The sequence below is a fragment of the Scardinius erythrophthalmus genome (assembly GCF_964197995.2).
Source record: "Scardinius erythrophthalmus genome assembly, chromosome: 13".
Classification (NCBI taxonomy): Eukaryota; Metazoa; Chordata; class Actinopteri; order Cypriniformes; family Leuciscidae; genus Scardinius; species Scardinius erythrophthalmus.
In genome coordinates this window covers 37,815,341-37,840,811 of record NC_138233.1, presented here as the reverse complement: position 1 = coordinate 37,840,811, position 25,471 = coordinate 37,815,341, and the positions used below count along the sequence as shown (strand labels likewise).

Genomic DNA, 25,471 nt, shown 5'->3' with positions numbered 1-25,471 from the left:
TTCAATTCGATTCTACGATGCATTGCGATGCATCAAAATTCTACTGCACACAAGGCAAAATTTTCATCAGTCATGAGGCAATACAAGCAGTCAGATATTGAACAACAGATTTTATTGGCTGCTATGTGTGTATTATCACTCTCCTGTATATTTGACATAAATGTCATTAAATAAAATAAAATTGAATGGTACAGGGTATTGGATATGGCATTTTCAAACCTGAAAAAGAAACCATAAATCACTGCTTTCAGTGCTTTGAATGAGAAATGTTTCTCTTCTCTCTGCTTGAGAACCATTTGAAATAAAATTTAAACTTTATTGTCCAACTCAAGGCCAGAAAATAAAAAGTGTAGGGTGTAACGGTTCACAAAATTCATGGTTCGTTCAATACGATACACTTGTGTCACTGTTCGGTACGTTTTCGATACAGCAAAAAGAAAGAAATGCCAGAGAAATTTCCTTGATTTTTTTTTTTAATTCTTTTTTATTAGAACTAACATCATAAAGTATGAATTTTTTTTTCTTTGAGCAATGATGGAGCTATAATTGACTCTTCTTATGAGCATATAAAACAAAACAGCTCCTTGGAAAAAATTTAATGTAATATTTTGTGCTTATAAACAAATGTTTATTTTAGTTCAGATTAACTAGATTAGGGCAGCAATGTTATTCATAATGTCGAAATAAATCCGACATAGCGTTACTTGAAAGCATTATAGCCTACTATTCCTGCCAAACTTCCAAAGTTGCAGTTAGTGTTACTACAGTAAATCCATGGTGAATGTTGCAGATCTGTGGACACTGGATAGTTCATTCATGTCACAATGTTTCTTCCTGGTTTCCACGTCAGCGCTGTTTGATCCGTTAATAACGGAGAAATGTGAATGTTTCTCACTAGATCTCGCAGCGATGTTATTACTTTAGTGGCGAGTTCAAATGCTTTCTTTACTAGATCTCAGTATAAGATCGGCTCGCGCTGCGTTGGTCCAAAGTCTCCAAACTGATAAACAGTCCGTCACGAGTAGCTCAGTTTCATTCCGCTTAAATTGCGTTTGCCATTTGATGTTGTGGTCGCGCCAGCGTCTACATTATGAACGTGCTCGCGACGCATTTACATTTGATATAACCGTTCGGTTTGAAAATGTGTGCCTTGTACCGAACGGTTTAGTACGAATACGCGTACCGTTACACCCCTAAAACAGTGACATAATCGATTATGGCACTTTGCCGCATCAATGCTGAAGCATGCATGTCCCGCATTGCGATGCATCACCGAATCGATTATTGTTGACACCACTAGTGCACAGCATGTTTTGATAAAATTACATCATAAATATTTGTACCATACTTTTGTGTAAAGACTGCACAAATTTTCCATGCCAGCATGAACATGCAAATGGAGATAAGATGGAACAAAGACTTTCTCCAGGTCATCTTAGATTGGTCACCTCAACAAATGGGTGTGAACTGATAGGACCTTTAAGAGTATCTGATTAGGTCAGATCTTTGCTTAATCTCTTTGAGACAACATCCTCCTGTCTTCTTCCGGCAACTTCATCTTCAAGTTAACTTCATTGGATTCAAAGTGGACCACCCCAAGAATGCTTCAGTGCACTCCTCGTGAAATCTCCAAGAATCTCCTGCATCTGGACTTTTTCAGCAACCAAAGTCAATGCAAGTACCTGTTTGCAGCCGTTAGATGCGTTTCGAAGTTATTGTGCCCCTTTAAGGTGACCCAGATTCTCTTATGTTTCTCGTAGGTTGTGGTTAACTGATTGTAATCTTGCCCTTCACTTTTCTTTGAATCTGTATACAATCATTTGCTTTGTTTAATTGTGTGTAGCCTACCATAATTTTATTAATTAAACCACTATATTGTCTCTGTGTTTGCCACATATCAGTCACTAAGGGTGCTTTCACACTTGGTTCGATTGCCTGTTCCGAACCCGAGTTCGATTGCTCCCCCCTCCCCCTGCCCCCGATGGACTGTGTTCACATTATATTATTTGTATCTGAACCGCGGTACGCTTGCGTCATCAGGCTGCAGCTGGCGCGTACTCGTGTTTCTTGGTAACCGCTATGAAAAGGCGTCAAGATGGATAGAATTGCTCGTTGCACATTGTTCTTTTTTTGAACCTTTGGTTTTGTCTTCAAAGAAAAGATACAGAAACACACTTGCGTCTGTCTGCGGCAAAAGTATTAAAACCGTACCAAAGACAGTGGGATGTCTGCCCGCCCGCCAAAGACAATTTTTGTGGAGGCAAGCAGAAATAATCTCTCTGCTTGCAGTGCGTCAATCCCGCTTTTCGTCAAGGTAAGTGTGTATAGACCCTTCTACAATTGTTAAACACGCACGCACCACATATGTCATCAATAGCGGTTCACTTCCGCGATTTGGTACGATTGCGTTCAAATCAGCAGCGAACCGTACCAGAGTTCACACGAACCGTACCCCAGACCACCTTTTTAAGCGGACTCGAGTACGGTTCGCGGGTGCGCACCCGAGTTCGTAAAACAGCGTTCACATCATCCAAACGAACCGAACTCTGACGTCATTCAAACCCGGGTGCGCACCAAAAGTGCTAGTGTGAAAGCGCCCTCAAACATCTTGATCTAGCGATAACTAGAGCTGTGTCCCAATGTGAAGTCTGCATCCTCCGAAGGCCGTATTTGAAGGCTGAATGCGCCACAGCGGCGCGACGAAACGTCACAGCGGAGCGACGAAGGATGTCCCAATTCAAAGGCTGCACACTTCGGAGGTCGCATTTGAAGGCCGATTGTGTCACCGCGGCGCGATGAAGGCTGTCCCAATTCAATACCGCATCCTCCGAAGGCCGTTTTCGAAGGCCGGTTGCGTCATCGCGCGACGAAGGCTAAAGCAGCGCCAAATGCACCCTTCGTTTCCCCGTGAAAGGAAGGATACATAAATGGACACTTAGCGGACTATCCTACCCCATAAGTCATCGCGCGGCAGTGACGACAGCAATTTGTATAAAAAAAAATAAAATAAAATATGGCCGAGAGTTCGCTGGTGGACGGCAAATTCACATTTAAATGCAAGCATTATGTTTTCATTTACTCAAATAGCTAGCGAAACCAGAGTTAAAAGCCACAAGTTTTTCTTTCTTATAAACTTCATCTTAGCTCCTTCGTCACCATTGCGTGGCTTCATTTGTCAGGTGGTCTGAGGCAAAACTTGTGCTAATATTAGTTTAATAATTGTTTCAGGGAGCAACGAGCAGACAGCTCAATTTATTAAACTGCAATTAAAAAATAAATAAACTAAATAAATTAAATTAAATTTTATTGTAATATTTGCACTAGTCTATCTGACTTGTGTAAATAAGAAATATCACTCACCCTATAAAGCCCACAACAATAAGAAAAGCAGTAGATAAGGCAATGGGGTTTCACTTTTATGTGTTTTTGTAGTGCTGTCATGCAAGCTATGTCTACAAAGGTTTTAACCAAATTTGAGTATTCATAAATATGATTTCTGAATATGAATATGATTTTAAAAATACAAAGAAAGTTGAGATCTCATCTTTGCTGAAATTTATTGTGCTGTTGTTATTAACAAGCAGGGCTTGACATTAACACCCGCCAACCCGCCAAATGCGGGTGGATTTTGCTCATGGCGGGTAACACAGTCACTCCAACTAGCCACTTTGGCGGGTTGAATAATTGTAGTCTTTTCAAAAGGCATCTGAAATAAGTGTGACACTACGACACTACAACACTACAACTCCCGTGAGTATTAGGGCTGTCAACGAATATTCTAAATTCGAATACTTTAAAAAAAAAAGAATTTCGAAGGTGAAAATGAATATTCGAATGTGGAAAACGCCCGCGGTAGCAGAGGCGCGGCTGTCTGCTTTGCGAGTGGGCGCGCTGCCTGAGGGATCAGGGACAGGTAACAGGAAGAAGCGTTGACACATTAAACAGAAACATTACTAAAGTGTAGGCTACTGTACTGACTGAATAGATATTGCATGAATAAGGTACGTTAGATACAGCAGTTTCATGCACTGCAGGCTTCCACTGGTTTGATTATTTACCGTTTCATGTCAAGGAAAAGTTCCATGTTTACCACAGCACAGCTCGCTCGGAGCGTTCAATGTAGGTTCTATATACTGTGAAACTTCAATTAATGTTAATAATATTTGTTTCAATCACTGAATGAAGCCTGCGACCTTTAAGTCGCGACCTTAAATTGCTTGCACAAAACTCTTGATCAGCACTCAACATTTGCTTATTGTTGTTTATCCTTTAAACCGTTATGTGCAGAGAGCGTGACGCCTCATTCGCGCCGCAAGACCTCCAGACGCGCATAAACGCGTCTTTACATTGAAATCACTCGCGCCTGACGCGCTATTCGTGTCCGGCGTGAACGCAGCAGGATGAGGGCGAGCGAGAGAAAGTTGATTTACTTTTTTGTGTGTAGGTAATACGTTGTCAAATATGTTTAAACTTAAATAAACTACCTATACAAGTAGTTATGTCTCTTTCTATTAATTTGTCCTGTTATTGACGTAAGCGCGCGTCATTGACAAAATGCGCAACCAGATGTTCGAATAGTTCGAATAGGCAATAGGCTTGGCTATGTGTTTAGCCTATTGCCCACTAATGTGTGGGTTTTTTTTAGAGGGAATATTCGAACGTCATTTTTGAGCAATTTTGACAGCCCTAATGAGTATTACATGCACACAGTGTTGCCTTGCGCGCTAGTGACCGACAACACAGAAACGAAGAGACAGCTAGCTGCCCGTATTAGTCGTATGCCGGTGTGGAGCTATGTGGCGACATATAATAGGCCTACATAATACATGGTTTTATTTTAAAAAAGGAGCTTTACACACAACCTTATCAGAGCTAATGATAATGACCTGTATTGTTATATATTTATGTAGTCTTGATTTCGGTGTGTACAGTGGTTTTACATTTAAAAGGGTTGCAAATCTAGTTCAAGTAAATTTTAGCACGCCATAGTCAACTTTTATCAGGTAATTTCACAACAACAAAAATGTGGCTAGTAAAAATGCTGTGTGGCTAGTAACTTTGGAAAACCACTAGCCACATTGGCTAGTGAGCAAAAAAGTTAATGTCAAGCCCTGTTAACAAGCCATGGTTAATTTGCTCTGCCTTAGAATTGCAAGTGTCCTGGGACAGGTGAGGGTGTGAGTGGGAAACCCACTGCTGAAACTTGGCCCTGGTTTGTCCTCATGGATGAGATGTTGGGACAGAGGCATTGCACCCTCATTGCCTCAATCCCTGAGGACACACCAGGGCCGAGTTCAGCAGTGTGTGACCAAGAAGAGGAGGAGCCAGAGGCAGCAGCATCAGCACCAGCACCAGCACCAGCAGCATCAGCAGCAGCAGCAGCACCAGCACGAGAACCCGCACCAGCACCATGAAGAAGGCCATACCGAGAGGACGAGTTTTTGGACTTGATTAGAGAAGACATGGGACTGCAGAGGCGAGGAGAGCACAAGAGAGAATGGACAGGCTGTTTTCTCTTCTTGAAAGAATGATTGAGAAATATATATATATATATATATATATATATATATATATATATATATATATATATATATATATATATATATATATATATATATTCTTTAACTTTTTTTTCACTTATATTTTTTAAAAGAAAAGAAAAAATGCAACTTTAAATGTGTAAATAAGAGAGAATTCATTGCTCTGGACATTGATTATTTCTGTAATGACATTCATAATTTCTACATGAAACAAATTCTTCTATAACGTTTTTTCCCCCAACTATTTACAACATACGTTAAACATCAAAATCAACATAAACATTTTAATTTACAGTACATAAAATAAGAAAATAATGTAGACTTTTATTCAGCTGAGTGGGAGACCCTGGTGTGCTGCTGGACCGAGATGGGCTCCACAATAGAGACCCTGGTAAGGCCTTTCTGGTGGGACATCATCTGGGATGCTTTCCAGAGTGCTTGACTGCATATTTTCACTATCCACTCAGTTGTCTACCAACAGGTTTGCAGGGCTGACTCATGGAATAAATATTGAGATACTTTATTACACTGAAGTACTTTTAATAACCACTAATACCACATTGGGGAAAAACTACTAGTCATATATTTCAAACCTTTGTTTAAGCAAAATTATCTTGCATACTCTAATGTACTTAAGGTATCAAGAGTAAAAGTAAAGGAATTCTGCATGGAAAAAATCTTGTCAGGGTTTTTATGATGGTTTTGCATTTATATTACTGCATATGTTGCATTTTACTCCTGAATATTTTCAAGGTTGATACATTTTTAAACTACTTTTTGAAATAATTTTTGTGTAGTTTAATGTAAAACAATGCATCATATTGTAAAATAACATAATTTTGTAGTGTTGCTTGTGTGGGGAAATCACTTTGAGTATTAGGCTAACAATGTAGTTCCTTACCACCACTGGTTATTTTGAAAATTAAAGTAAATGTAGGCCTATTGTCACAATATTAACAATCTGTTGCTAACTAAAGCTACGTCCCATATCAAAGGGCGCATCTGAAGCGCTCGGACCGGTCTAGCCTACGGAGGATTGTTCTTGTCGCCTAGCAACAGTGACTGACAGCTGCCGATGAAGAGCGGGAGTAACATTCGCACTGGACTTTTTATATCCAACTGAGTTTTATATTCAAATAGGGTTGAAAACCTGTGTAAATATATTTACCAAGGTCCATTTATGTGCATGATAAAAAGAATACACTAGCCTACAAAATCGCATCAAGGTAAGATATAAATTAACATTTGAATCAAAGTACATGACCTGAAACATCCTTACCATGTCCTCCAATAAAATATAAAACATAAAAATGACAATAGCCCATTCTGGCTCCATAGCTGTGTACTCAGTTATATCAAAGTCCTTTTAGGCAAGTCGTGCCACTCGGCCGCCATCTTGGCAACGCCTCCGGGCAGCTATTTCGGACTAACAAGACCAGGCTCCTATCTAAATGAATGGGCAGAGAGTCAGAACTTTACTTTCACTGGTCACTGGGACATAAAAACTGCATGTATAGAAACAGCAGTAAAATATGATAAAAATCGCTGAAAAAGTTTGATGACTTTGCCCCAAAATAAGGTTTAAAATGCCTTTTTCCCCACAGGTTATACCTTTACTACGCATGCGCAAGGGTTCACGTTCAGGACACCAAACTTCATTTACGTCTCTATCCAGAATGCCGGTGTTGTGCCAAGCACTTAAACAATTATATGTATTTAAATGTCTGAAACCTAAAATAAACATTATGTGGTTAAAACACTGAACAGTTGTGATAGAGATGACAAGCGCTGAGCGCGTCTGTCTTTGGCTCAGCGCCAGCCACAGCGCGAAAGCACAGGTTGAATATGGCAGTTATGTCACGTCACTGTACATTCGCTCCTTAGTGGTCAGCTGCTGACTGTTAAAAGCAGATGATTGGCTTTCCAGCGGGAGGGGCGGGACATGTGCATACAACCGCCATCTTTGCCGTTACGGGTTTTCCTTATATAGTTGTATTGAGGATTGAGGAAGTGGCATGTCTCATATAAATTGTCTCTGGTTATATCAAATGAATTATAAGGATGGCAGCATAGGCTCTCTCGCACCGTTGCTTGGCGCCTGGAGCGGTAATCGGGAACACCTGGCTGCGCAATTAGGAAACCCTAGAGGGCTACACGGTTGCTGAGTCCCAATTCGCCTACTTATACTACGACCTAAAAGTATGTACTTTTTTTGTGATGAAAAAGTACATATTTTTGAGTGTGTAGCAAAAAAAGTATGCACGTTCTGGGACATACTTCGATGACGTCATGCAACGTGAACTTGAACGTGGTTGCCTAGTTACGCACACCTCGACTGTTAACAAAACATTTAACATTTCATCATTCTTATATATCCAATATAATTTTATTTAGCTACTATTCCCATCTTTTTTCCACAATACATTTACAACGTGTTTACCAAATTGAGGAGTGAAGTAGGGCGTCGTCGTAGATCAACCAAACGCAGGTCGTTTGTGAGGCGGCTGGTTCTGACGTTCATGTGCAAATGTGTGTAACGAAAGCTAGCGCTACTTATTTTCTGAGTTAAAATATTTAAAGTTTATAGTGTAACTATTGTTTGACGTATTTTATACTTAATCTTATACTTATGTATAATACTTAAAAATACCCCGATGAAAATGAACCATGCTTTTACTATAGTAAAAGTGTAGTAACCATGTTTCTTTTGATTGGACTGATAAAGTTAACATATGTACAGCCACAGTATTACTACAAATAAGTCAGACAGAAACATCAAAAGAAATACATTAAAAAAAGACACTTGCATGACACTGTACTAGAGCCTTTTTATTTATTGTTTTGTAGCCTGCAATGAGGCGCTCGGTATCTTCATCGGACCCTACAAGATAAACACGGTACTTTTTTGGCACAACATAAACCCATTAATATTACGAGACAATAAAATATAAGTTTAATTAGGGTTAAACATTTTAATTCTTACACTTAAAAACTGAGGGCGCATCTCCGTTGCTGCATCCGACTGCCAGGTTTACATCACCATCATCACCGCAAAGCTCCTCCCTCCCGCACGAAATGGGTTGTGGGCAATATTAGCCGTTAGAGTGTGCATTGATCTGCACTTCGAATTCTAACCGGAAATAGTAGACCATCCGGGTATCTTTGGATTACTCATTTCAACATGCTACGATTTGGGACGTACTAATTCTAGTTTCGCATACTATTTAGGACGGATAGTATGCGAATTGGGACTCAGGGGGTGTGTCGTCCGGAGGACACATAGGCTGCATCGTTTGAAGTCCGCAGCCTTCGAAGGATGCAGTCTTCACATTGGGACACAGCTTAGGTATGCCACTGCAGCTAGAACTTTATTTACTTTAGTTGTAAACAAGCATGGCGCTACACCAGGGCTAGGGGGCGCTAAAGCCCCGTCAAAAATCTGTGTAGCCCCAGTTAAGCCCACGCAACCAGGGGGCAAAAGACCCGCGCTCTTAGTTTATACCGGAGTACCAGAGAATGTCTAATAGGAAGAGAATTGGCACTCTCTGCTTATTTCCGGTTTCTGGACTGGCTGCAGTAACACGTCTCTGTCCATGCGGGGGCGCTCGCAGGCGAGTGCAGAATGAATGGAGGTCTATGGCGAAAAACCCTCAAAATCCACTTTTCTCAGGATATAATTTTTTGTCTAGTAATTTGAATGTTGTATTTGAAAGGAGATGCAAAGAAATTACACATTGCTGGTTGTTAGATTTTTTAGAGTCACTTATTTGGTTTAAAAAGTCTTTTAAAATGTCAATGACGTCAGAATGCTGATGTCATTAGCAGAATGCTAGCGTGTTATGGGCAACAACAAATCAACCTGTAAGAAATCGAAAAGAAATAAGTACTCGTTCATTCAACTTTCGACCTATAACCCATGTTGAACTTGCAAAATCTACAATAAAATCTGAGATTTCTCAAAGGCAATCAGGTGAAAGAGACATTTAGCCGTCTAGCCCCATTGACTCCCATTCAGTCTGCACTCGCCCGCGATCACCTCCAGTGGAATTCTAATGGAATTGCAACCAACCATCTATACAATGGGGCTAATAGGAAGTGCCAAGGCTCTCCGTAGACGGGCTCTGGGAGTACGTACATCTGACCTCAACACGCAAAAATCCGGTGCAGCATCAAAGTATTTGACGAGCTGCACATGACCACATAGCACGTAGTTGTATGCATCAAGGGATATTTACTTTGTATACAAATCGTGTATTTCATATAAAGATAATTCCTGTTTTTTTCTGTCTTGCTAGACGTGTAAAAGACGTCAGTGGACGTCTTCACAACCTCTTAAAATCTAATTGGGCAATTAAATTAATCATTGCAGTATTAACCATGCAAGGATTAAGCACAGCTTTTGCATATTTCACAAGGATTTCATAGAGGGTCATGAATGCACGTGTAAAAGACGTCGCCAGGTGACGTCCTCTCACCCGATACACTATTTATTGAACTACACGTAGCTAAAAGTCAAAATAACAATTATACATGGAACCCCAGAGAACAGTAGACACGTACAAATGTATCTGAATGCATTTTTAGGAAGTGTTCGGTGTTACATATTTTTACCGATTTATGCCGTCCTACCGTGACTATTTTTGGCCAGGGATACGACGTTGCCGTCGGACCAATGTTTGCTGGGTAGACACCAGTGATGCGCGGGTCAATGTAACAACCCGCACCCGACTGACGTTTTCAACTAACCCGCCCGCAACTGGGACCGCAAAAAAAGAAAAAGAAAATACAGTAGGTTACCCGACCCGCTTCCTGACCCGCATTTTTTAAAAGTAGGCTAGTAAATGCTCATCGTTGCGTGGTTGAAAAAAAAAAAAAAAAGAATTCTAATTTTGTCAAGAATTATAAAAAATCGTCAATACGCTCATAATTTGTACTAAAATAGTCTAAATGTTAAGTTTTAACAACAATTTTAGACAGTGAGGTTCGGGTTTGTTCTGATCAGAGCTCGTGAGCGGAGAGCGCATTTCTGAATATTCCGCTCCTCTCACGGTCAACACAGAATGGCCTGTTGGTTCGAAAATATGTGGAATAAGGGCTACCTCCGACTAATTTTTTTTTCTAGTCGACTAGTAGTTGTTCATTTAAGCCATTCATGGACAAATCGCCCCTTTATATTAATTTAATTAAATAGGCTAGCCTACAGGATAATAAGCCGCACGCATAAAACTTGCCACAAAGAACTGGTTAAAGTAATGATTATGAATGTGTCTAAATTAGCAAGGAGACATTTAATTGTTTATTAATAAACTTGTGTTTTCTGTGTCGCTGCAAAGATGAAGTTGACGATGTGGACTCGCCATGAACGCCAGAAAGAAATGCACATTTCATTTGGATTAGCCTACATAATCAGAGAGTAGCCTATTTATTTGGGTTTGAATATTTTCGTTTAAAAGTAGACATTTCAAGCTTTCTGTAATATATAGCCTAGCTATATTTCTCAAATCTGTGAGGCACAAGCTGAGTTTCGGCGCCCTCCAGTTCACATGCAATGCACGGCTCCTTATTACATTGTCTGCTATATTTGATTTTTATTCATTTAATACGGGCAATTGATTGATAAAACATTGATCAAAATTAAGATAAAATTTATACAAAACAAATCTTTTAAAAAGAGTTTTCTATAAAACAAAACTTAATGAAGTGGTCAAAATCATGTTTTACCAAAAACAGCGCCGTTGCTAGGAGGGTGCCAGCGCCTCTGCCTTTCAGCACCTCTGCCTCGCGAGTGGATGATAGCCCTGAAGACGCCTAGCAATGCTATACCTTTAGTGGTAGTATACCTTTAGTTCAGCTATACCTTAAGAGTCTTCGTAGCGCGCTAAGAGACAATGTTATCTGGAAACGCAGCCCAGGTGTATGATGCGTATGATGGAGATTCCAAAGCGCTCTTCTTTGGTCAGAACCATGGAGAGCGATCGCAGATACGTCTGTCCTATGCACCGAAACTTTTAATAATGTAACAAAATATTTAAAGAGCATCAAGCTATTAAAATATATATATTATGTATACACACAGTTAATATAACAGTAGGCTAGGCTATATTAGTCAGTATTTAAGCAGTTAAGAAGTGATTGGATAGGCCTAACGTTTTTATTTTTTTTTATTTAACGTTTTTAATTTTAGGCTTAGCTATTTTGTTGACTATTCTTTGGCCAAATCCAGTTAAAGTGCTGTGTATCATAGCTGCTTTTATTGAAAAAAAAACGAGAACCTCTATATTATAGAGTAACTTAAGTAATGAAAATCAGTTATTTTCTTAGCACCCCAACCAATATCAATACAGATACCTTGACCTCGATACCAGTTCCTGAACACTACTTTATACCAATTTTATGAAGTCCGTTTTAACAAGATTACATTACCTTAAAAAAAAAAAAATCCAATCAAGCAAAAATATTTCATTAAACGATTTATTTGGGGATAAACAGAACATTACATATGAATAAAGCACTGAACTGATCTGTAAAAGAACTTCAGCATGAGTTTGGCAAAATCAATGTCATGATTCACATTCACATTGGTTATCACGGAGATAGTGACCAGGGAGGAGGCGACCAAGTTTCAGTGCGAACCGCTTTGGTGGTTTGGCCGCAGGCTTCATGGCAGGCTTTCGCGGTCTGGCCACAGGCTTCACAGCAGGCTTTCGCGGTCTGGCCACAGGCTTCACAGCAGGCTTTAGCGATCTGGCCACAAGCTTCCCAACAGGCTTTAGTGGTCTGGCCACAGGCTTCACTGGAGGGATAGAGTCATCTTTAGTCTGTCCTATCTATGGCATTCAGCACAAAACTCAAATCAAGAATAGCAAGAGTGAATTGTATTATAAATATTCATCATCTTAATTTTGTAAAGCTGTTCTGCGAAACTGTGCTATGTGCTAAATTTCCCCGTTGGGACGGCACGACCGTCAGCATCACCGGACTCTACAGAAGAGAATTCTAGAGGATAGTTAAAAGGGACCAGGGAGTGTTGTAATGGTTTCAGTATTTACAAGTCAGAGGTTTTAAAATAGGTCTCAAATGTGGAAATAGAATAAGAATAAATTCCATTTATCACTAAACTGTCAGCAGGGCAGGACTTGAGTCACTTTCGGGCCCTACCTTCTATACATTACTTTAAATGGAACAAAATGATACATAAGCTATGTATTAGAGCTACACAATTCTGGATAAACTGAGAATAGAGATCACGATTCTGAACAAACAACTAAACAAAATAACATAATTTATGTTAATTGCTGAAGTCTATTAAAAATGTTTAATTAATCTGAATTATTTAAAAAAAAAAACTTGGGTTTGAATGAATGATTCAATTCCTCAATCTGTGATTTGATGAATCAGCATTTTTGAACGAGTCAATGACAAATGTTTTTTTTTAAGTCATGTCGCCATCTGGTGGCGTAACAATATAATTGATCCAATCGTTATTTGAAGTGCAAAGCTACTTTCAAAAGGTGACTGGTACCGTGGACAGTGACTACGTTTACATGCAGCCAATATCCGGGTTATGGTCGGGTTAGCGTCACTATTTGGGTTTCTGAAACATTCGAAATAACCCGTTTACATGCGTGAGCAGAGAGAGTTACTCCTGTATACACGGAATTTGTAATCAATTGGTAATATCCCGATGTAAACGGCGACGCAAGGTTAGCGTCTGGACGTACGGACAACCTTAAGACGCAATATGCGTCATTTCCGATTCTCTGTCATGTATCCAAAGATGACAACAACAGCAGCAGCACGCGGATAATGAATAGTTCGGGGCAGATAGCGATCGCGTTTGTTTGCGCTTTCCTCCTCGCTCCAAAAGTGTGTTGCTGTGCTGCGTCTCGCCATGTTTACTTCTACTTCTTGTTTACTTCCAGTATACTGCACGCGGGTTTTTGTATACGCCATCTCTAATCAAAAGACCAAGATTCCTTGCGAATAGAACATGCGCAAAACACAAATCAATGTTCCTTTTGATGGGGATATGCCGATATGCGTTTACATGACCAAATATTCGGGTTAGAAAAGGGGTACCCCAGGTATAATATCCGGGTTTTTAAAAACCGTGATATGAGCATATCCGGGTTTTTGCCGGTGTTTACATGGCCGTGCGCGACCGGGTTATTGCTAATATCCTGGTTTTGAACGGGTTATTGGCTGCATGTAAACGTAGTCACTGTTACATGTTAAAATAACGTAATTTATTTATATGACCACTGATTGAAGCTTGAAAAAGTTTTCCAATAAATAAATAGATTTAAAAGAGTTCAAAGTGATCATGTTAATTGCAATGCACAAATGTCTTGGTCAGAATGAGAATAAAACACTTATTTACCTGGAAAACATTGTTTTGATTGTGGCATTTCTTTGAGATTTGGAATCCAGTATTCCTATAGGCTAATTATTGTTTCTTTTATGAATTTAATAAAGAACTGTCTCATATTCTGTCCAAACGATCCCTGTAGGCTACTTTTGCATCCATCCGTTTTTCCTTTTTTAACCCGTAATAGGTTGGTTTCACGTGACGTCACGATGCTGCATCTCGAGAGCGCGAAATTCAGATGGAGGGCAGGAAGTGAAATAGCTGAGGATCTGCCGTCTGAAAAAATGCCAATGTATTGTGTAGTTTACGGCTGCTCCAATCATTCTAATCGAGAAAAGGGAAAGGGTTTTTATAGAGTACTGAAGATTGTCACTCATAAAGGTGAGAAATGTAAAAAAAAAAAAAAAAGAAAAGAAAACCATAAAAAGTGGATTTAACGCAAGTTACGTCTGCGGTCGGGAGGAGAAGAGTCTGTTAATGCCCGTGTCTGCAGCGACCACTTCGGAGGTATCCAACGCTAGCCAACGTGTTTTTTGTGTCGTGTTTATATAGCATTAGGTTGTCGTTAAATGCTCATTTACTTAGGTCTCGTTTACGCTGTCAGTGAAATGTCACCCAATTCCGATTTTTTGCTCATATGTGACACAGATCCGATGTGTTCTATGACAGTCTAAACAGGAAAAAAAAAAAAAAAAAAGCATGCATTCGGATGTTTCGAGATCGGTTTCAGGCCTCATTCATATGTGGAAATAAATCGGATATGTGCCAATGCGACTCTTTTCTGAGGCATTAGGCAACGTCTCCGCGGTTAAAGCCAATATTTAAACACAATATGCTCCCACCAGTCCTGAGATCTCACACACAATAACAAGCATATGTGCAATGATGGCACTTTTCGTCCTCCTTCGCCTCAAAATCATGGTGATGTTTGGCGAACTTCGCATACATGCAGAGCTAGGGATCAAGCATAATTTCACTCCGCCCATCTGTGCACTAGAATTTAACCCTTTAAGCATGTGCAATGTTTCAGATAGCATGGCAAGTGTAAACGCATGAATCGGATATGGGTCACAGTTGAAAGAACATGTAAACGGACGGTCAAAAAAAAAAAAAATAAAAGTACAATACAGACACTCCGCAACGGTTTCCTCTATAGACATTCTCCCATAGACAGTAAAAGAAATGGACACAGCGACCCCATTGGAACTCAATTGAGACAAGTGAAGCCCGTTTTCAGCGATTTCTTAGCACTTCCTTTCCTGACGCGCAGACTCAAACCGAGCAAAGCGTTACACGGACCACGTGAGCAACCCGTCTGTCTTCTAGTAGCTGTGCCAAGAGAAATCTGAATCATTCCCTTCCGAATCTTGCAGAGACGGAGAGTGTGATTAGGAGCTGTCCATGAGCTTGGAGCAGGAGAAACTTTTGCTAAGTATTCTGATTAATTATATTGTCATTTTGCCTCCACGTCTCCCCGATTGCCCGCGAGCTTCTCCTCCCGTCCATACGGTAATCTCTCTAGTGTGCGACAGAGTCGCGTGGTTATGACGCAATCGTTAGCCTACTTTTACAAAAACTGCTTCTACGGGGCCATAACATAAGCTACAAGATAATGGAGCATTTTATACATTGTCGTGTTTCTTTAGAAATAAAAAATGGACAAATGGAGTCTTCAAACGCCTCAGATGTAAAGTTATTCGCTGTCAAAGTGACGCCAAAATGAATGGAAGTCAATGGGATTGCTAACGCAAGTGAAGTTATGCTACAAGATGGCGGCACCCGGTCGACTTCAACTTCCGGTCGACTTCCTTCCCGCTTGCATTCTCCGTGTTTACTTCCTGCCCTCCATCTGAAATCGTCCCGCCTTCGCGCATCATCATAATCACGTGACTGAAACCCAGCTATTGAAAAACGAAGAATGAACGGTTGTCTTTTTAAACGCAAAGTTGAACACCAACATTTTAATTTGAACTGGCTACACCAACTGCTGCGCCAAAAAAAATAGACGAATTTTCAGATTTCTGTTTATGACTTTTTGCCCCTTTATTAAACATTCACAAATTAATATGGAAAACATGTCAATTTTACTGGTTTAAGGCCAAATTAGAACCTGGAATTGGTGTTTTTCCCGCAGTGCTGAATGAGAAGAGCCATTAATATTAGCCTATTAAAAAACTATTGTTTTGGCTAAAATCACATCTCCACTGTTAAGCAGATGCGCTTTTAGAGAGAAATGCACCTTTTATACAGATTAATCAGAAGGTATTAGCTTTCGATTCGAATTGGTTCGTTTTAAAATGGACATTTCAAGCTTTAGCCTACATATGCTATATTTTGTTTCAGTTCTCACGCTCCAGTTTACAGAGATCATGAAAGTGCGTCTGATTGTTTCCTTTTATTTTACAAAAGCACAGTGTTCTCTTGTTATTGTGAGTTTACACAAATAAAAGTAGTTGAGAATAATGTATTACTATTTTCTGTATGACCAGAAATGATAGAGTATTTTAAGTTGTTTCCACTGTTGATAGGAAAATGCAAGTGTTTGCTCCCGTGCCATGCAGTGCGCGCTCCACACAGCTTTGTTCCTTTTTGCATAAAAGCATCTAAATATAGCCTATTAAATATTATAATTAAATATAAAATTATTATTATTTGCTTAGCTATACATGGACCTCAAACACACCGCGTCTTCTACGTCAGGTGACTATAAGTGCGCAAAAACTGTTTCCAATTGCTAAATATTCCTTTTTCGAATTGCCTGAAAAATCTCATGCGAGCGCAAAAACTTTTTGCGATATACGGGAGGTTTTGCGGAATTGACGTATTTCCAATGTGCTTATTTTTAATTCGCAATTTAAATTTTCGCAATTTGAAGGGCAATGGAAACGCGACTACTGTCTAATGCAGACAGGTTTTCAACGGATCGGCAGTAAACGAGGCACTACGTAACTGTGAATAACCAATCAGCAAACCTCAAGATGACTGACATTTAATTTAGCTAATTAAATTACATTTTTCATTGCAGGGCAGGGCCAGGTAACAATGCTAGACCAATCAACAAACTTTAAGTGAAAAGTTAAATGACTGACATATTGAGAAAAAAAAAAAAAAAAAAAAAGTAAACGGGCCCAGTCAGGCCCAATGGTAAGTCCGGCCTTGACTGTCAGCTTTAAAGACAAGAGTAGTGAGGTGTGTAATACAAGCACAATGCAGATAGGAGACATGGACAGTTAATGGGTTTTTCATACGTTTGCTATTGCAACTAAATGTACTGTAGCTACATGTTCAAAATAAGTCGTTTTGTAAGGCACTTATTTATGCATTTCTTCAGGCAGTGTAATGAAGCTAAAAGATCTTCTCACCTGCGACTCCAGCGTGTGTTGTGCACAAACATGCAGACAGGCACAATAAAACAACACTCAACAAGCAGTACACTCGAGCTGTCATTCTCTCGACCTGTGATCTCACAATGAGCTCTGCTGGAAAACACACGGAGTCAGTCAGTCAGAAGGAACAGTGATGCACAGAATACTCCAATGCAAACACGTGCTGCTGAACCGCTGTATAAAAGTTTTCTGAAAACGCGCTTTTAAAGATCCAAGGAGGTCTGGGTAACTGCAACCCTGATGAAACTCACCTGCGTGTAGCTTTCTAGTAGCCTAATCTTGAAGACCTTGATTAGCTTGTTCAGGTGTGTTTGATTAGGGGCACGTTCTGGGACGGACTGACAATCTGTGCGTTCTGGAAAATTCCAGGGGTCTCATTTATAAAACTGTGCACCTTACTAAAAGTGTACGTGCGCCCGAAAGCCAAAAATATTCGGATTTATAAAACCGTTCGTACGCCAGAACCATGCGCAGAATTCACTTTATAAATCCCAGTCAGCGAAAGATTGTGCGCACATGCGTCTCCTCCCTGAAATAAATATACAACGCCTAGTTTTACTATGCAGATCCTCATCTGCATATCATTTGCATATGATTATTCATCCACGTGATAACGTTCAACGGTACAAGACACATTACATTTATAAAAATCAAGTAGTTGCCTATCCTTGCCTTGTTTTTGAATACATAAATCAAATAGTGTACAATACATTTCAGAGAAAGTTTTTCTCAATCTTTTCCACTGGCCGAATTGTATTTTTAATTGATATTTTTAATGGAAACAGATAGGCCTTGGGCATTATTTTCTCATACAATCTGGTATTATCATGATAAGCAGTTATCTCTGTGGTTAAAACATTAAAACACAGCGTGCCAGAGGAGAAGTGTTCAAAAACACTTCATCCACAACAAATATGTCTATTGACTGAATTTGAATATAAAATTGTTGTACAGAAACTTCTCAGTAATGATTTCATGTTTAAGTGCTTAACTCCATTAATTTGAATGGCATATTTCATCTAAATGTTTATATCAGAAGTAAAACATAGTTTAAATCATTATTTTATTTATTTAAACTGTTATTTGCGTCAGTTTCACTAAACGGCCCAACGCGCTTACTGGCGCGGACATTTAAGAAGGGATGGATATTTGCTTCAAGTGACAGGCTTGGTGAGTGAAATTATATTTGTATTATCTTTCTGTATGTTAAATTTTCTTTAGATTTTCTGTCTAAAAGTGACCAAAAAGACACATTTAACTCCACATCGGTGTCACCAATTCCCTTTGTCTCCAGAATGTGTGTACGCACGGCTCAAAGTTTGCTTAAAGGTGCGCACATTCTCCCTTCAAGTTTGTTTTTTATTGATCACATTCACAACCTTTGCGTGGGAACTGGCGTACGTACATTTCCAGCCCCGTTTTCTGCGTACGCACGCTTTATAAATTAGACCCCAGAACGGCCATCCAACCGAGGGCCGTCGGCACAAAAAAAAAAAAAAAAAAAAAAAAAGTGTATAAAGAACAGCCAACAGCAGGGGCACTAATAAGAGCTTATATGCTACGTGTAAAAAGACAACAACTGGGGAAGAAGAGTCGGCCTATAGCCACTGACAGAAAGTTAGTTTTATAAGGCTGGACTTTTAAATTAGCTTACATTATATTTGAATAGCAGTGGTCTCCAACGTGGTGCTTGTGAGTTGCCCGCTGTCGGGGTTCCAGACTGGTTCCAGATTTCGAATAAATGGTATAATTTTGCAACCTTTTCAACTAAACGTTTCAATTTGAACTAGTGTTGTTTTTGGCAGCCTGTTTTAATTTTAGTTTTAGTCTAGTCTTTGTGTCAGGCTGTCATTTTAGTTTTTATTAGTTTTAGTCACATTCATACTCTTTTTAGTCTAGTCTAGTTTTAGTCGACGAAAACTGATGACATTTTAGTCTAGTTTTAGTCAACGAAAACTGATGACATTTTAGTCTAGTTTTAGTCGACGAAAACTGATGACATTTTAGTCTAGTTTTAGTCAATGAAAATTGTATTTTAGTCTCTTTTTAGTAATGTGATTCTATTTAACCCAGTCAATATAGAATTTCAAACAAGGCTATCTTATTATAGGCTATTTAGTAGGCCTATATTTAGGGCTGTGACGGACGGTGGCAGGTTTTTTTTTACCACCGCGGTAATGGACCAACTACCGGCGGTGGTTGGGGGGTTATTTAAAAAAAAACTCGTTTTATATTTCCACACAAAGACGCGTGATATACACTCTGCGCTTTGAGAGGGATGTGGGACACAGGCAGGAAAACACGATATCGATCTCCATCGATCTCTTTATGATATCTTTGTGTTTTCTACTTGATGTAAATTGGTTTGAAGAGCGAATTTTATCCTCCACAAGGGCGAAATATTTAGGCTATGTTTGAGATTGCGCTGCCAGAGAAAGTGAAACTAAAAATCACCCGCGCGTGTGAAACGCGCTTTACAACTAAACTTGACGCGCCCTATGTCTAATATAAGAAGCACAAACTGTGTTAAAAAGAATTTGACATGCAAGTACAAATGTAGGCCATCTGTCCTACAGCGTTTTTCTACTTTACCACAGTAAAGTATACGAATATAATAGGCCTAATTAAAAGCGAACCAAGAAACGTTTATAATACCTTTAGAAAATGGGTGAGACGTGACGTGAGTGAAGATTTGGGAAAAGAAACAAGAGATTCCATGCAGGGATGAGTCACGATTTTTGGATATTCGATTAGTTTATTTAATTATAGGATATCGAATAGGTTGTGCGATTATTCTCTAAAATAAAATCTCCATGTTCTAGCGCTGATGCGGTGACGTGTTCATGTAACCAGAGACGCTGCCAATAACATGCAGCTGTCACAAAGAACCGGCAAAAGTAATGATTATGAATGTGTCAAATACATCAATGAGACATTTTAATAGAATAACTAATGGAGTAATATATTGTTAAATTCGCTGATAATCGGGTGACCAGATCGCAATCCAGAATTTAAAGCCGACAATTCAAGCTATGGGTTCACGCACAAGCGGCACAATTCTCTCATTCGTCGTGACGTTATAACATTTCGTCTCGTCTCGTTTTGGTCAACGAAAATGAAGAGACATTTTAGCATAGTTTTTATTTTTTTAAACCACATTTAGTCTCGTTTTTATTCGTCAACGATATTGCATTATACATGTATTTTAGTCATCGTCACATGACCATGCATTTACGTCTAGTCTCGTCTCGTTTTCGTCAGGTGATAACGGTTCGTTGACGACAATATTTCGTCATAATTTTCGTTGACGAAAGCAACACTAATTTGAACGTTTGCCTCTACAAAATTACCCAACTCTCTTTGATTATACGCTGTCGTTTGCGTATGAGAAACATCCCAGCTAACAATTTAACGTTCTGGGAACGTTCTGGGAACGTTAGTTTTTGGTTCCCAGAACGTTCCCAGAACGTTCCCAAGAACGTTCCCTATTGGTTAGCCAGGAAAGTTTTCTTTACGTTAATAGAACGTTCCCTATAGGTTAGGGGAACGTTCCCGGAACGTTCCCGGAACGTTCCCGAAAGGTTCCCAGAACGTTCCCGAAAGGTTCCCGCAAGGTTCTCGTAACGTTCCCGGAAGGTTAGGGGAACGTTCCCGGAACGTTGCCGAAAGGTTCCCAGAACGTTCCCGGAACGTTCTCCTAACGTCTACACATCCTGATATGCCTGTACACAAATTGTAGGTCTACAAACAACATATTCTACATAGTTTATTGTTCAAACACTTAAGAATCCTATGAATATATTATTACAATAAATTGAATTTACAGAAACTATCACTAATAAGTAAATCAATCAGTTTGTATTAAATAAATAAATCAGCACACAATCCATGTTTTTGTTTATTCATTGTTTAATTATCAACCTAAAATAAGTCATTAAAAACAGCGTTAGCAAAATGTATTCAGGAACAGTAATTTACATTTAATATTTCAAACATGAAAATATTTCAAATAAAACTGCACAAACATTTTAATTAAAACGATCTTTTTGCAAACTGTAGCCTATAACTTTGGCTATAAAGTTGAAAAAGTATTCATTTATATACAATATACATGAATGTGCCAATCTTCACTCCGCTCAAAACATTTAAACTCCCAACACCATCTGCAAATTTAACAAGAAAATTAAAAGACAACGCGTTACATGGACACACAATCCCATGCCAAAATTCAAGCCCTGTAATGGCATTAATATTCATCTGGAGCAAATGAAAAGAGTGAGGTGGGATTGTGGATCACAATTGGGATCACAAGCTGTAGGAGATATGAGCACGAGCGCTGCTGGTATCATGTATTTATTCAGATATTTCAGCATCAATGTGTATAGAAAAATTTATATATTTCAAAACACTACATTGCATTTATTTATATTGCACTATTTATTATTTCAGACTACAAATCAAAAAAGGAATGTTTTATATAGGGGTAAGGATACCCATATTAAGCCTCTCTCTCTGAAGTCAAATAAAAAACAGAGAAAATAATATTTAAGTCTAGTGAACTCTGACCTGCGAATTCGCTCTACCTTTTATGTATAAGTCTCACCTCCAATGAAGAATTTGAAAACCTGTAACTGCTGTGTTGTTTATGAGAAAGAAAGTGAAAAAAAGTTTGAAACTGCTATCAATTTTTTTTTTTTTAATCTCTGTGACTTTACACCTACAAATTCCACTGTCACAGGTGCTCAGTTTTGCTATAATGAAACCCTCACAGAACATGGTAATAATCAGCCATCCATGCAAAAGCAAAGGTCGGTGTAGTTTACAGGTGCATCTGTCCAGGCCAACATCTGATGCCTTGATGCCTTCCGCTGGGATCCCAGAAAACCTGAAATAAAAAAATAGTACAGTTCAAAATCTATCATACATACATCTCATCTGGTATCACAAATTATCATTCCAGGTTCACTTTAAGATATGCTCAATATTAGTGCTGCACAATATTGAAAAATTTAGAGTTTATTTAGAGATATCAGCCGTATGGTTTAGTGCATGCGCTAACGGCTCCAGGTTTGTATCTGGTAAATTACACCACTAATAATGCCCAGAATGGTACCAAACTACTACAGTAGTACAAATAGGTTCTGTACTCATTAAACGAGGCATTGGAAAGTTTGTAAGTACATCAGGAGTTTATTTAAATAACACTTGCCTGACGGCGAATGCTACTGCTGATGTTGACGTCACTTTATGAGTACAGAACCTATTTGTACTACTCATTTTCCCCGACATAGAGCAGACCGGCACACAACAAAAACTGCTGTTCGGATGTTCCCTTTTCTGATATTTTAGCCTTCGTGACATTTTAATTAAAACAGAAGTAAGAATTTTAGTGTAATAAGCAAAAATTAACAGTAAACTCAGAGATCACCTACCGCTGCAGATGTGTACGGAAGTGAAAAGCGGAAATGCTTAGACCTCTTTCCGGTTCAACCGCTGGGCGCTCCGCATAACCTCTATTGGGGGGATTTTGTAGAGGAGTGAACCTGCATAGAAAATTACAATAGATAACAAGCATAGATAAATACAATAGAAGAAAAACACAGTTGAAATAAGCAGTGCATTATGTTTTTCAGTTAAATCTAACTTATCAGGTACAGAAATTGATTTATCAAAATGTAAAATAAGTCTTCAGTGTAAAAATAAAATAACTATAAAATTAATGTATCTTTGCTAAAGCTACAAGTCATTCTCTCTTTTGATGTTTGATCACCATTGGCGACACAAGCAGCTGCGGGTACGTTAGGCTGCTGTCCCTTTAAGACGAATGCGCAGAACTAATATAAATGACACGCATCCGTTTTCTTTCTGTTTAAAACACAAGACAAGAGGAAACTCGCCATTTTGACTTCATTTTGCGTGCACGTGTCTGTTTAAGCTAAAAAAAAAAAGTGAAAGAGAACTGAATTCGGCTAAACTCACCTTCTTCATCTACTGACTGTGGATGGCATCAAGGTCTTGTCCTGAAGAATACAGGGCCAAACAATAGGGATTTTATCTCATCTGGTAACAAGAGCAAAGCCATAACTTTAAGAACTCTAATGATATATTTACCCCCTGATATTGCATTGGGGATATCAATTCAAACATTTTTAAAGGCTAAGAGTATGAGCCACAGCTGCCCAAGATATCTAGGGGTTGCAAATTAGTCATGGCTATAAACCTGTATGCATGGCATCTACTTTGTATTTTTTATAAAGCAATGTTCTATGCATTTGTCCCTGTCAAATAAACATTAAATAAATAAATCTGTGAAAAATAACTGCCTAAAGTTGTCGACCCCCTGAACCGCATTTAAAAGTACAAAGAATTTCAGTATTGATCAATAAAAAAAAATAAAAAAATACATAAATACCTTTGAGTTGGACAGTATGTTGTCAGTCTCATTGGCCAACATAATTCAAAACAGACCTAAAGAAATAAAATAAAATATAGTAATCATCAGGATATCATGTTATCATAATAGTTAAATGAATTATTATAACTATGACCATTATAATATTGTATTAGTCGCCTATTATTTAGCTGATTATTTAGCTTACAGGCTTCTCAAGGACAATCTCACTGAAAAAACTTGGGGTTAATGATTTTAAAATGTGAGACTTATTTCAAAAGCATAAATCTTACAGACCCCAAACCTTTGGACAGCAGTGCACTGCATGTTTGAGGTGGTTTTGCTTACTAGTCATATGGTTCATAGAGATTTTCTTGGACAGGGAGTGCAGCAGGCCATCACAGCATGATGATCTAGGAACATAACATGCTGTTTGTCACAGAGCCAAAAATATTACATGTGATAGGTTTATTACAAGGAACCAAGCTAGAACAGAGGTGAAATGCAGAAAAGATAAATATATACAAATCTTAAGATAATATATTGTGAAATAAATGCATATGGAATTATCATCATGATTAAACAATAACTCACCCCTTGTTGTAGAGTTTTATTTTTTCTCTCGCTATTCTGAAATCACATTTTAGCAATATTGGTAAGTAACGTCACTGATTAAGTTAACAATACAGTGCATTCTTTTTGGTTAGCCTAAATAAATTAGCTTACTTCCCATTGACAAATTACCAGCAAAACTATCAAAAACTGTTATCTACACTAAATATGTGTTTAAAAACCCAAACTTTCATAAATAAGACCTCAACTTAACGTAACTTAGGCCTAACGTTGTCTTTTGAAACCGGTTAGCTAGCGTAGATGCTAACGGACTTTTTCAAAGACATAAAACCATTTCTTTAAAATAAATATTTAACAGAAGCGTGTCAATTACACGTAAGAAATGTGTCAGGGGCGTTTGTGTGTATTATTTGTGAGATTTTGTTGTCTAAACTTACCTGAAAGCAGTGAAACCAACAGCGAGAGACGGGAGTTTTGTTGTTTGTCAGTTGTCGATGACGTTTCCATCTGCTCTCGAGCAGCGCACGTGCTCCAGTGTTTGATCACGCGCATGCGCATTAAAACACTTCAAAGTCATGCAGCATTTAAATAAACATATAGAATTAAAATATAACATAATTTAAAATATCATTAATAAAAAGTTATTGCGAATAGATCTGAACGTTGTTGGTTATCTTATAACCTTAGGGGACCGTACTGACGACGTTGTCAGTTGGTAATCTGCCTGTTAATAGTAGGCTAAGTGATATTAAAATAATAACCTGCAGAGAACGTTCCCAGAACGTTCTCTTTAGGTTATACAAATAAAACCTAAAACCTGCAAGGAAACGTTCTGGGAAGGTTCTCTTTAGGTTATAAAAATTAAACCTAAAAATAACCTGCAGGGAACGTTCTGGGAAGGTTCTCTTTAGGTTATTAAATAACAACCTGCAGGGAACGTTCCCAGAACGTTCTCTTTAGGTTATAAATTTAAACCTAAAAATAACCTACAGGGAACGTTCTGGGAACGTTCCCTTAAAGTTATAAAAATAGATCCTAAAAATAACCTACAGGGAATGTTCCCAGAACGTTCTCTTTAGGTTATAAATTTAAACCTAAAAATAACCTACAGGGAACGTTCTGGGAACGTTCCCTTAAAGTTATAAAAATATATCCAAAAAATAACCTACAGGGAATGTTCCCAGAACGTTCTCTTTAGGTTATAAATTTAAAC

The 25,471-nt window shown here is 38.6% G+C and overlaps 1 long non-coding RNA gene across 2 annotated transcripts; it reads right to left on the bottom strand.

Moving 5' to 3' along the window:
- Positions 1 to 21,191: 21,191 nt before the first annotated feature.
- On the bottom strand, positions 21,192 to 25,234 carry LOC308700445. 2 transcript variants are annotated; one of them, XR_014031310.1, is made up of 6 exons: positions 24,280 to 25,234; positions 24,034 to 24,098; positions 23,707 to 23,762; positions 23,274 to 23,354; positions 22,727 to 22,837; positions 21,192 to 22,179 (listed from the first exon to the last, which is right to left on the bottom strand). It is a non-coding gene; the product is annotated as an uncharacterized lncRNA (long non-coding RNA). The 2 variants fall into 2 exon arrangements; XR_014031309.1 differs by having other exon boundaries at positions 23,274 to 23,314; positions 23,707 to 25,234.
- Between the last annotated feature and the right edge of the window lie 237 nt (positions 25,235 to 25,471).